The sequence below is a fragment of the Heterodontus francisci genome, chromosome 27 (genome assembly GCF_036365525.1).
Source record: "Heterodontus francisci isolate sHetFra1 chromosome 27, sHetFra1.hap1, whole genome shotgun sequence".
NCBI lineage: Eukaryota > Metazoa > Chordata > Chondrichthyes > Heterodontiformes > Heterodontidae > Heterodontus > Heterodontus francisci.
In genome coordinates this window covers 22507646-22519533 of record NC_090397.1, presented here as the reverse complement: position 1 = coordinate 22519533, position 11888 = coordinate 22507646, and the positions used below count along the sequence as shown (strand labels likewise).

The 11888-nt window shown below is 38.7% G+C and overlaps 1 protein-coding gene across 3 annotated transcripts in view; it reads left to right on the top strand.

The window, feature by feature from the left end:
* The first annotated feature begins 1053 nt into the window (after positions 1-1053).
* LOC137384699 (non-muscle caldesmon-like) overlaps positions 1054-11888 on the top strand; it is a 258457-nt gene continuing 247622 nt past the window's right edge. For all 3 annotated transcript variants that reach the window (XM_068058995.1, XM_068058991.1, XM_068058993.1), the window contains exon 1: positions 1054-1193. The gene's annotated coding sequence lies outside the window, so the exon portion shown is untranslated. The remainder of the gene's footprint in view (positions 1194-11888) is intronic.

Sequence of the window (11888 nt, the reverse complement as noted above, 5' to 3'; positions counted from 1 at the left end):
CATTGGCTGTAAAGCTCCAGGAAAGGCCCTATATAAATGCAAGTTTTTCTTTTCTTCATCCATCATGTACTTCTGAAAAATTTGGCAGATTCTTCGCAACAGAATCTTAGTGACTATGCTCCTTCAATATATTACATGCAAGCTGAAGTCTTATTAACTCTTTCAATACACTATGATGTTGTTGCAACCCACAACTGCCCTGCACAGCTGTAATAATGACACATCCACTTCTCCAAGGCCAGGGGCTGCAGTGGGAACATCAAATGTCCAATAATGAGCTAAGAAGTTCCAGATGTTTTATTGACCTTTTAGTAACAGACATTGGGGCCTAAAGGGTTACTGTAAAACTATGTCCCTCAGAAAACTAGAATGGTCAAATTGGGCTCACAAATGAAACTGCACATCATCCCGTCTATCTTTATTGCACAGCAAACACAATGAAACTTCTGAAAGAATGAACTGTCATCCAGAATGTGTTGCATTTATTGTTTTTATTCAAGTTATTCAGAGTACATTTGCACTGGGGTGTCATGTATGGGATTTTCAGCCCTTGCATGTGTTTTCAATAAGCTGTAGAAAATAAGTACTGCGCACTGAGATAAAATTCAGAGCTCTTTTAAACTGTCCTTTCATTGTGGGAAAAGAATATGCACAATTGCTCCAAATGTTGAAGTCTCTGCTTTTTATTTTTTTAATAAACCAAATGCAAGCTCAAATGGATGTATATTCTGTGGGATTAGCATTTCATATGATTATACATGACAGACTATTTACTTTCAGAGGCCCTGCTAAGGATAACCAAAAAAGGGCATATAGCAAGACATTTTTGGCAGCAAGCAACAGTTTTCAGGGGTTTTAAGTCTTGTTTCTTGATGAGTGACTTCCTGAGCATGCCTGGGGAATGACAGGCATTCCTGGACGGAGGCTGGACTCAACTTGCGTTTAAACACTGTGATTGGTTCCTAATCAGAACAAGCCTACAGACAATGCATACTAGTGGCTGTCAACTGTAAACATAGGGGGAGATGTGTTCACTTGGCATTGACTTTGGGAGGGGCCTAAGCATGACTGGAGTTTTATTGAATAGAACTGTGTGTGTCTGTGTGTGTGTTATGACTGCCTGTACTTCCTCGCAGTGCTGCTGCATTGTAGCTTGTATTCTTTGAAAGCCGGCCAGCGTTTAACCTACAGAGGTAAGGCATATACTTCTGGTATTCCGTGTAGTGGGCATTGCTTGAAAGAAATGAAAGATTTGCATTGAGCAGGCTAAAGATGATTTGTTAAACGTTATAGTCGGTTAAACTTTTCATTGACTAAAGTGAAGATTGGAAGTACGGTCTGATTTTTGCACAGACTGAAGATGTTCGGAATGTAACAAGTAGTGTAGCAACAAAATGTTTCAAAGGGAAATGGTAGAACCCTCGAAGGAGTTTGATATGCATTTTCTGAAGTGCTAAAGTAACTGAAATATTTTCTTAGGCTCTTTATTCTGTGCCATCTACAGTAGGGAAGGGACGAAGAGATTGAACAAATCCCTAGCTATTAAGTAAAACTCAGGGTGCAATTTTAAATCGTTGCACACAAGAACAATTTGCAAATCATTGCGTGTAAGCCTCATCTGTAGAGATATTGCTTCTCATGTTTTAATTTTAAATTGATAACGGGAGAGAAACCGGGACAGTGTCTAATCTGCAAACAGTCGATCAATGTGGTTCTTAGTTCTCCTGTTTTTTTTCGAAGTAGAGGACAAACTTTTATTCTAATCAGCTTGACATGTTCAGACGATTTAAATTGTTGTCGAAGTCGATATCTGATTTCAGACTCAGTATTGCTTAAATCTGTTCATCATCACTGGTGGAATGCTGTAGTGTTTTCTGTTTGAAGTCTCTTTTTTCTTACACTGGTGTTAATGTTCACACAGTTAAACATTCCAGCACCTCACTTTTTCCATATCCCCAGCCTCTTTAAAAAGGTTTGCAAAAGCATTTCTGTAATTGTATGTCCCAATAGGATATCTGAACAAACTTTTCATGTTCCAAAATGATTTCATGTTGATGAGCTTCTACTGTTTGGGGAGGGGAGTTTGGGGCTTAAAGTCATTAGCGCAAAACAAAACGATAAGATTTAAGATGCATGCTTGAGAATTGTCTGCTCCAGTGAGCTCCTTGCTTAATTTGCTTGCGAAGGTTGGCAGCATGCCAGTATTTTGAAAAGTAAAGAGGTTAGCTAAATATTTGCTAGCCTTCTGTGAAACCACATCTGATAAGGCATCCATGTTCGGAAAAAATGAAGAGAATGCACTCAATGCATCGGCCTTATAAGGAGCAAATTTAGCTTGGTGACAGACGATGGGTTTGACCTATGGAATGTAAGTATGAAAAAGTTCTGTGGGGTTTTTACATGCACAACAAGCAGAAAAAGAAGTCCAATTTATTCGTTCTCTATATTCACTGCATTGCATCTCTGTCCAATGCAAGTGTTTGTGACTCTAATCTACATCGCTTGATTAAACATTGAATTAATTACTATTTTTGTACCATACCTATTTGCAAGGCCTGTAAAAGATTCTGTTGCTGCTTTGATTCTGATCTAACTGAATATCTATAACCATGTACTTCTATTCATTCTTTGATTTTGCTGTCTAATAGCACAGAATATATCATCGCAGTGCAGACTCAAAAATCCTATCATTTAATAATAAGACCCCAAACTGTCTGAAGATGTATAATTGCTCCTTTTTTAAAAAACAAATTGAAGCATCAGTCTTGCCTAACCAATCACACTGCATAAATAGTTGCATTTTTATCTATTTCTTTGTAAATTAAACCCTTTCTTGATTAGACAGCTTGAAAGCATTATTTGATTTAAGACTTGTATTCCCAATAGTAACTTTGAGACTTCTCTGACCGAGGTAGCTGAAAATATTCTAGTGAAAACCAGAGACCACAAAATGGCCCAGCCTCATTAGATCTGTCTGATAGTGATGTTAGTCAGGATTGCATAGACGTCTGGGCTTTTCACTCAAGGGAGTCACTGCTGAAACATTGCAACTGATTGAGAATCTGAACTGAAGAACACTAATTATGTGAAAGGCCTGGGCTGAAAAAGAGTAAAGGAATCATTCATGTTCTTTGGCAGCTTCTCATTAAGGGTTAGTTTAAACCACAACCATATCATTGGTGTGAAGTGGTTTCGCTTTGCATCAACACTACAGTTATATTGCAAATATAGCCTGGCCCAACATGACACAGGAATGAAAGGGGCTGCGACTCTCTGGAGTCTTACTCTATTTCACTTTGGAGTAATTACCTGATTACATACACAAGTTCAACATCTTTGTGAAGCCAGAACAGTTTTGCACCAATGCTAAACTTGTAGTGTGAATGTATTGTAGTGATTACAGTAATTTGGTATTTGTGCACACATTAGTTTCCTAGCTCTTTATTAAAAGCCATGTAGTATTAGACTAATTGGTATGGATGCCCAGATCTCAAACTACAGGTCAAGGGCTCAAGACCCAGATGTGCAGTTTCACCTAGTCTTGGTTTTGCCTAATAGGTATATAAGATTATAAGGTAGAGGGGAAGAAGACAAATCAGCTTTTCACCTTCTTGAAGTCTCTGCTGCTGAGGGTTGGGGTATACGCTCAGACCAGGCTCACAAGTTGGAGAACAAGTCACAAAGAAATAGGAAGAAAGATTACAAAAAATGATTAGCCCTTAGAAAGGTCAACAGATTTTGTATATTTCTTCGAAAAAATTATCACCATTTGGTTCCTCAGTATTTTTATTTGGAAGTTAATAAATTAAACAAGTTAATAGCAAGGATCAGAAGGTATATTAAAGCTCATAATGGATTGGTAGGAACCAGAATTGTAACTTGAGATCCCCGTTACACAAGGAACCCTAAATTTCCCCATGCATTGTGGTTTCTAGATCCCAGTAAAGATGTTACCACATTGGCCTTTAAGGACCTGGCCCAGATGCTGACAGGGACTGTTCTTGAGATCTGGGCCAGTTGCAGTCACAGTGTTGGGATGGTTTCTCTGCTCTTTGTCAATTGCTTGAATAGCTAATGTAGCAATGTGATTGCAAAATCATATCTGATGTAGTTGTATTATTCCAGTACCTCCTAGAGTATGCATTTCATGATTAGTTAAATGGCCACAAATTACTTCAGGCCAATTCTGGATGCATTTACACTCCACAATATTAGATTTAGTGCAAAGCTAAAGTAAATGGGTATGAAGAGTGGAACAGACTCCAAAGCAAAGCAGAATGAGATTCTCTCCCCAAGGAATCTCAGTCCACGTTGTTCAGGTGGCATTAAAGGCCTAAATTCAGAAAAGTGAACTGACTTATAACACTGCCATATACCTTAGTGGGCATGGGAAAAATGACACTTGTGGGACATGGGAGTTGCTCACCATTCATCGTTTCAATCAGTGTTGGGTGTGTCAAACAAAGAACCTTACATAAGGAAAGTAAAAAAAAGGCGAACATTGAATGTTACTGATTTCTGGTGAGTTTTGATTACATTATTAAAACTATAAAAAAAATTCTATGAGAATTGTTTCAATGTGTTGAAAGGTCATACTGGAGCTTATGATTAGAGGAATTCTTATTCAAGCCAAAAAATACATCTTTAAAAAGGAGCTTGCTTTGCATTTTCACAGTATTTATATGTGTGTTTTTGGATAGGGACATCAATCACTAAAATGTATTAAATATTTTGGGTTAAAATTGGAAGTTGTAAAACAAGTGAGCCCATTAGAAAGCAGACGACAGCTGAACTCATCAAACATTTTAGCCTCGTGCCCTACTTTAATTCTTTAATAAATTCCATTGCTTTATAACAATGAATAGACTTATCTTTCTAAAAAAGTATTTGATTGACATTCCTTTGCAGGCACTTTATTGGGAGAAGAGTTACATTTTAATGTGGAGCATAAATTGGGCAGGCACTGGGTAGGACATGTGCTCTTCCTTTCAGGAGACATCAGGGAATCTGGACGACTTTGGTTGAGGGTCCTTATAACGCGGCTGGTGAGCTGCCAATATGAAATATATGGCCGAGTGGGCATCTCATCAACCTGCGGACTGGGAATTTGGGGAGACAGTTGAATTTGCTTATTCTGCAACAACAACTTAAAAGAGAGGGACGGGAAATTTTGGAGTGAGAGGAGGCACTTTATAGCAGCTGCCAACATCTTTGCAGAACATGTAGCAAGGACGTTAAATATGGAAGCCTTTAAGGATCAAAAGCCACAATTGATTACAGTACAATTTGTGCAAAACATGCATCCATACTGCAGTTACAGCAAGGTTATGCCTGCTGGTGCCTCCCCAACCCTGGCACAGGCTCTGTGGAGTTTGCAGGGTCAGTGGGAGGGCACCTTATTTTCATAGCCAGCAGGTCTATACCACTACATGCACATCTTGGGTACCTGCTTGCCCCACACTGCTGTATACTCGGGTACCTGTTGGGGAGTGGTGTTTCAGAAACCCCATTTAATTCCTCCTTTGGCCTTTTCTGTAAGAGGGCTGGTACTGAATTTATTGGAAAAATTATGACCACTCTCAGGGGTTCAGACCACTTAATGGGTATGGGCCTCCTCTGTTGCTGCCCCATTTTCACTCTTCTAGATGCTGATGTACCATATATCACTGGCATCCAGTCTTAAGTTAGGTCCCTTAAGGCCAGGGAACAGGACCATCCAGTGTAAGGAGTCCTTGCCAGTAAAGTTGCACCTACACATCGCTGGTTTTGTAAGGGGGCTCTGCCCCTAGCAAATTCCCAATTCCATTTGGGGCCCAGTGTATCCAGAGTTCTAGCGGAGGTCTGGTGGAAGGGCTGAGGGAATTCAGTGTTGTTATGTCTTTGAGAGGCTAGTGCATGGTAACTTGAGATGCCATCTAGTAATGCAGAAAATTCTTCTTTGGTTAGATCTAGGATTCATAATCAAGCCAGTTTCTTAATACAGTACAACTGCTAACACTGGCATTGAACATCACCACAATGCTGGCAACTGAGCCACACAGTACATGTCATCAATAGGTTTGCTCATGTGTCTTACATTCTTTTTGGTAATGTTGCATCAGCACCTTTGTCTTTTTGCCTTTTAGCACAGTAAGTCAAATTTATCTGTCTGCTCTGTAGGAATTAGACTAACAGCCCTAAACTGTTGCAATATTGGGGTATTGTCATGCAGTTTACTTCTTGGAACATTAAAGATTGCACTGTAATGGATGGTTATGTTCCTGGCTGATACCATGCAAACTTCTGTTTATAGCTCAATATAGAAATATAAAAAGTACTTTACTGGGAAACAATAACCCAATAGCATCTCCTGACTAGGCAACAATGACCTGATATGAGAGTGCTTCCAACTGATTTCTTCCTTTTCCTTGTACTCCCTTCGAGTGGCTAATTCTGATGCCCCACTACCACCCTGGTTGAGATCAATGAACTGACAACATCGGACATCTTTTATGTTTCTCTAAGGAGACTGGAGCTAAATAATCCTCAGAAGTTTTCAGGCAAGGAATATGATGCAGTCTAAGCCTCAGTCTATGTTTTCAGACTAACATGCTTGAAACAGATAAGTACTAGTGGTACGTTAGTACTGATGCAAGGATGGAGCAGCCATTGGCTCAGGGGTAGTATTCCCATCTCTGAGGCAGAAGGGGTTGGGATCAAGCCCCACTCCAGATAGCCTTGGAGAGTGGAGACTGAATTGATCCCCAGCAGGGGTACTCGTGTTCAGAATGTGGCCTCCGCCTATCATAAAGTTTAAGTAAGGCTTATCAGCCTTGGTTGTAATCCACCTAGGAGAAGGTACTCTGAAGATAAAAACGGTGAGGAAGGCAACAGAAAGCCACTTCAGCTACTCTTCCCTGGTTAAGCAACTCATGAATCTTATGTATGAGACTTGAGTCAAGACTTGGCCTGCGGCGGAACACAATATATCGACAGACTAATGAAAGACTGCTGTGAACACACAGCAGCTCTCAGCCATACTGAACAAAGAGGCTAGCTAGCCCATATGCTTAGAGTCACAAGCTTCTGTTCTCTTTAACGTGTGCCTGGACAACATTGCACCTTTAAATATAGACCAAGTTGGAGTCTCTAGCTTCTGGTTATTTCCTGCTTATCTTTCAGAATGGCATACTTTGTTCAGTGCTGGTAAAACATGTACATGTTTTAAATTTAAAAACAGTTTTTCTTATAATAAGCTTGCGAGTAGTTATCAGCATTTCAAATGTTCCGTATGCTGATAAGTGTCCAACTTCTACAGCTGATTCCTGTAATTCACCAGCTTTATTTTTAAATTGGTCTGATACTGTTGAAATATGTCACTGGTGGAGTCTCCCACATTCACTTGAATTCCTGCTTGCATTCTACAAAACCAAAAGGAAGTGCTCAATTCTTTTTTTTCTGCTTTATCAGCTCCTTAAGTGCAACCTCAGCCGCTGCCCTCCTAATCTCCTCATCTTGACATAATTTTGTTTCACTCGGTATCTTTTTTTACTTAAACCATTTAATACTCCTTAAATTTTATTGCTTCCTATTGTCAACCACCAGCTCTCATCTGGAATGTTACTGGGTTCTTTTATTCTCACTTCCAGTCTGTTGCGCTGCTGTATCTGTACAGTCAGATCACTTGTTACGACTGAGGCGGGAGGAGTGCACTGTTTATTCTAGTTCCATTTCTCCATGGGCCACAATATATTTATTTTTTCCCACTTACTGATATGGTCAATCATAGACTGTTTTTATCCCAGAATAAAACACACCAACCAGGTTTCTTTAATAAACTACAAAATTTCAGTATATTATATAACAAGTCCTAACCAGTAATGAAGTAAAGCATAAACACACAGCCCCTCACACACACACACAGGTTAACCAGAAAAATAAAGGGATTTTTGTTTTTAGAGCTCTGTTACAGACAAAAACAAAACACTTATGCTGAATACTTGCTCATTCTTGAAGAAACAGCAGATAAGATATGTTGTGTTCCAAGACTAGCATACAGTCTAGCCTTCGAGTACACATAGACGGGTCACTGGGATCTTTTCGAAAAGTTCTTTTCAGGCAGTGTTGAGAATTAATTTAACAGGCTTTTCTTCAAAGACGGGAGATGAGGTGAATTGACACAGTGGATTTCTCAGGGTTTTTTAGAGAGGTTCTGGAAAGCTGAACTGGGTTGTGGTCTTCTCTCTTTCCTTGGGAATTCTCTTCTCCCCTTGGGAATTCTCTTCTCCCCTTGGAAGTTCTCTCCCTTTTTATACAGTTCAACCCTAACTCAAAACAATTCAAAAGCGAAACCAACAACAGGAGGTCAACCGTTTGACCTCTATCAATCTTGACCTGTCACTTCTTTGTAAACAGTTCCTCCAGGTGTCCAAAGTTCTCTGTTGTTTATTGAGCTAGAAGTCAGGTGGTTTCCTGGAAAGGCTTGTTGTTGCTGGAAGTCAGGTGGTTTTCCAGAAAGGCTTATTTTCCTCACAAGACCTCTCATTGCCCCTTTTTAAAAATATTTCCAGGGACTGTTTTTCAAAGTCAAGTGGCCTTTACATGACCCCCTTTGAAAACCCCAAAGTTCAACATTTCTTCAATCTTTCAAAAATGAATCCTCAAAAAATATATTTAATAAAACACAGAGGCACTTTTGTAACACACTAAACACTGATTAGCACTAATCATGATAACAAGATTCAGCACACTACTGCTAGTCAAAAGATTAGCACTTTATATATTGTTGCTAACAATTTTCCTGAAACCAGAGATGAGCTGTTATCATAAAGTTAAATGCTAAATCATGGATGAATGTCCATTGGCTAAGTGAAAAGCCAAGTCAAGTAGGGCAGCAATCAAGAATCAAATAGATGGCACTGCTTCTTTGAGACAAATGGCATTAATTCTTTAGCTAGCTGTGTTAAGAGTAGTGTCATGTGTATTTCAAGGCAAACAGTTGGATAATGGATGATTAACCCATTGTTTATAACCACAAAGTCTATTTGTAAGTGATATTAAGAGTGTCTTGTTTTTTATAATACACTAATTTAAATAATAAACATTAGTCAAAGCCTATGGTCAGATTCGGAAAGTTTGAAAAAGGAAAAACATAATTTCTGTTTCATATTCTTGAACTTTTCAAAGAAATTTCACTGCTTTTAAGTCTATCCCTGTTCGGCAGGAAGAGCTTTTTGAACTACTATTAGTGAATGGAGAAAATGTCAGTCACTCTTAAATTGTAAGGAGCTTAGAAAATGTTCCTGTTCAGGAGCTGTACATTTTTAGAAATTACATGCTTCCATTCACATTCCCTGCTTCTGACCTTTCTTTCCTTTGCACCTTCATCCAACTGGGAGCAGTGGTCCTTCATTTTTCTAGGATTTTAAATAATTCATTCTTGGGATATGGGCGTCGCTTGCAAGGCTACCATTTATTGCCCATCCCTAGTTCCCCTTGAGAAGGTGGTGAGAGCCGCCATCTTCTTGAATCTCTGCAGTTCATGTGCTGAATGTACTCCCACAATGCTGTGAAGTAATGAATTCCAGGATTTTGGTGAACAATGATATATGTCCAAATTGGGATTTGGAGCTGATGATGTTCCCATAGAAAGAAAGCACTTGCATTTATCTAGCACCTTTCATAACCTCAGGATGCTTCAAAGTGCATTACAGTCAATTAAGTATTTTTGAAGTGTCGTCGCTGTTGTAATGTAGGAGCTAATTTGCATACAGTAAGCTCCCAGCAATGATATAATAACTGGATAATCTGTTTTAATAATGTTGCTTGAGGACTAAATATTGGGCAGAGGAAGAGGGAGAACTCATCTGTTTTTCTTCAAAATTGTGCCGTAGGAACTTTTACCCAAAAGACAGCATTGCCAACAGCACAGCACACCCTCAATAATGCACTGACATATCAGCCTTGAATTTTGCACTCAATTCTCTGGATTGAGACTTGAACCCACAATCCTCTGATGCCTGAGCGATACCATTGAGTCATGATCCACTCCAGTCAGATATATGCTCTGGTGCTTAACAATCAGACTGATGTACATCGTAACCAATGCAGTGTAAAGATACACTTTAAAATATATCTGAAACTTCAAAGATTTTGATTCCTGTATTTTAGAATTCACAACTAGTAAATGTTGTTGCTGCTGTAAGGCAAAGGGAGAACATTTCACAACTGCTATTCTATTTGTTCTTCTCAATATTACTCAAGGGTTACACTCATTCAATTTTAAATGATTTGGTCCGTAAATATGCTTAATTATATAGAGGGCAACAATTACTCAATTTCCATAACTGGTAATGAGCTATCCCTCACCAGCAAGGGCCAGCATACACTATGTTCTGTTCTCTTTCATTGCATAAGACATACAGTCAAACCTTTTTCTGGTGATGTTCAAAGTAAATTACTTTGAAGTAAATTACTTTGAACATTCCAAAAATATTGAATCGCAGAATAGTAAAGGCAGAAGTTATCATGATGCAGTATTTGCAAATATGCAATTAATGATTTACAGATATTTATAAAGTAATATAATATTCTATTAACATTCTTCATTTGGTTTTTACTCAATTTTTTTGACAGATCAAAGTCGGAAACTCTAAATGCCTATCAAATGTGAACAGGCATTTTTGTGTGAGGCAGCTATGGAAAGATCTAGTAGGAGAGGGGAGGTTTGCCAAGTTGCTCTGAACTCCTTAGATGGATGTGAAATGAGCCCAAGACCAAGTACAGACATATTTAAAGTATAATCAGCTGCTAATGTATGTTGCCTTTCTGGGTTTTTTAGGAAGTTCGTCTCAAGCATTCAGCTGTAGAAACCAATGGGAACATGACTAGAATTGCAAGCTCATACTTGTGCTGAGTGGTTGCTTGAAGCAAGAAAACATTGCAGAGTATGAAAAACGCCTTTCAATCCTAGGGTAGATTTTAGGAATAATAAAGCAAATATAGCTTTGGTTGATCTTATCTTACTGAAGCTAAATTTTTCAGGCTTTAGTATCATGCTAAATTCAAAAGTAGAAATTGGTGGATAGTATTCAAATACGATTACCTTTTCCTTCAAGACCTTCCCCTTCAAAATATTAATTACGAGCTTAGAAATTACCTTTTGTGATAATCTTTGCACGATATTCTTCTCTCTGCTATTTTAATGAAGACATTAAATGGTTTACGTGAAACGGTTAACATCACCACTAAAACAGTAGACAGTATCACACAAACTCAGTTATTTCTAGCCTATACTCACAAATATCTCTAAGTATTTCTCCATAAAATGTATGGATTTCTGGGCACTGATACACTTCTTTATCTGGAAACTTGTGCAGTTGACCCATGACAAGCTTGCACATGATTCAAGCTGACACCTGACTCTTGCTGAAGAATAGAATGCCCGTAGAACAAACTCCATTGTATTCACTGCCATCGAACAGACTCTCTGTTCCAAGAAATTCTGGTCTGTGTATGCACATTTCTTTTATTAATATGAATCACACTTAACACAGTCTGTTATTTGCCAAATTTCACTTAAAGATAGGATAATGTATCAGTGGGCTGGATCTTGCTGGAGCAGAGCATCATGGAGTGTTAGATGTTTTCCTGCACCTTTCAGCTCAAAATATCTTTTGTGCTGTAACTTGTTTGAAGTGTGAGCTGACAATGCTGCAGTGAGGGCCATGGGGCATCTGGGACCTCAGTGAACAAGTGTATCTCCTTAGCCAATAAGGTTTAAGAATTAAGAAAGAAACAGAGGAACGATGGACAATGAAGAATGAATTAGAGTCAAATCAGGTACAAAATGAGAAATAAAGAAGGGAAAGAAAGATTGGATTAAGAGAGACGTAAGAAAGACAGAAAGG